Below are 1,892 nucleotides of genomic sequence, written 5' to 3'. Positions count from 1 at the left end.
AGTTAAGTTATAAAATAGGACAAGGTTCAAATTACCTCAATTTATATTATTATGATTAATTATCATAATATGTAATACAAGATTTTTTTAACACAATAATCTAATATGTTTTAAAATGATAATATATTATATTAATTAACATCAAATGAAAAGATAAAATGAACACAGGGAAGGGATTGAAGAATTCATTTATTATTTAATGAGCAATTCAAGTCTACAAATTACATGGAAATTGACTCCAAAATATTAAGGGTGTTATTAAAAGTGACAGTTGACAATGATCATTATCTCAAAAAAGCATCATTTAGATCTGCAGTTTTAAAAAATTAACATAAACAAGAAATACTGTTTTTTCCCAGAAGTACTAAACAAAATGTGTTGATGATCTTTCCATATGTTTCTGACACTGCATTGTTCATGGACTAGAACATTCAAACCAATTATCATTTCAGTTTGTCACCTTCCCTAGAAGGGAGGGAAGTCATTTGTTATTTAAATATGAAAGGAAGGACCAAATTGGCCTTTTTAAAAGTATAGGAAGAAATTATTAAATGGGTGGAGTAATGTTTGAAATACAAGGTGTTATCCAGGATATTTGAGGTTATTCACAGGAAATGACCAAGTTTTTATTGGGCTACTGAAGAGAAGACTGGGAAATATTTTATAGGATTTTTGAGTCAAATGAGAAAAGAAACCAAATTCTAGGAGTTCAGTCCTTTACTTTGCTAACCTCCCGATATTGGTAAGAACTTTCTCAGAGCAACTAAAATATCCTTGTTCCTGAGGGTGTAAATAATGGGATTAAACACTGGGGTTACAATGGTGTAGAAAAGAGAGAAAAATTTATCATTTCCTTCACAATGAGTGGATATAGTTTGTACATGTCATAATGACAGACAAAAAGAATAAACCAGCAACCATGACATGAGAGGAGCACGTGGTGAAAGCTCTTGATCTTCCCATGGCTGATCACAGCTTCAAGATAGTCCCTATAATTTTGATGTAGGAACCGAGTATCAATAGAAAGGGAATCACACCAAACAAAACAATAGCATAAAGAGAGAATTCTTTTACAGAAGTATCATCACAGGCCACCTTTAGTATTGGACGGATATCACAGAAAATATGATAGAGTGTTTTAGAACCACAGAATGGTAGAGAGAAAATCTGGTATGTCAGACCTAGCTGGACTGGAATCCCAATGGTCCAGGAGCCAGAAACTAGCTGTACACACATTTTGTGGTTCATAATGAGAGGATAGTTCAGAGGCTTACAGATAGCCACATAACGATCATAAGCCATTACAGTTAAGAGGAAGCACTCAGTGGCTCCTAGCATTAGCAGAAAGCCAAATTGTACAGCACAAGCTAATAGGGAAATATTTTGTTTCTGTGTCCAAAGGTCTGTCAGCATTCTGGGAATGGTGACTGATGTGTAACGGATTTCCAGGAAGGAAAAGTTTCCAAGGAAGAAATATATGGAGGTTTGCAGAGCTGGATCAACCATTGCTATTAAAATTATCAAGCCATTTCCCAAAAAGATACTCATGTAGATAACTAAGAAAAGGCCAAACAGAATGACATGGAAGTGAGGAAGGTCAGAAAATCCGAAGAGAATAAATTCTGCTGCCAAAGAATTATTTCTTCTTATCATTTCCCCACCTGAGGTTTCCATCAGTAGAAATAATTAGTTCAGCCTGGAAAATTCATTTCCCCCTCGCCAGTTCACATGCTTTTTATCTGTAAAATGCGAAGTTTATGCTAGATGATTTTTAAGTTTCCCTTTTGACTGGACATTACATAATCTCTATTCATCATTCTAAATTTCAGTCCTTTAAGTGACTATTGTTCAGTTCTACAAAAATGCATTATGTCTATTATCACACAAGAAGT

At 34.1% G+C, this 1,892-nt stretch overlaps 1 pseudogene; it reads right to left on the bottom strand.

Moving 5' to 3' along the window:
• Nucleotides 1-725: 725 nt before the first annotated feature.
• Nucleotides 726-1,674, bottom strand: LOC140516715 (olfactory receptor 10AG1-like; annotated as a pseudogene).
• Nucleotides 1,675-1,892: the final 218 nt, after the last annotated feature.

Source organism: Notamacropus eugenii, chromosome Y, assembly GCF_028372415.1.
Source record: "Notamacropus eugenii isolate mMacEug1 chromosome Y, mMacEug1.pri_v2, whole genome shotgun sequence".
Lineage (NCBI taxonomy): Eukaryota > Metazoa > Chordata > Mammalia > Diprotodontia > Macropodidae > Notamacropus > Notamacropus eugenii.
The sequence above is the reverse complement of the archived record's forward strand: the minus strand, read 5'-3'. Positions and strand labels throughout refer to the sequence as shown.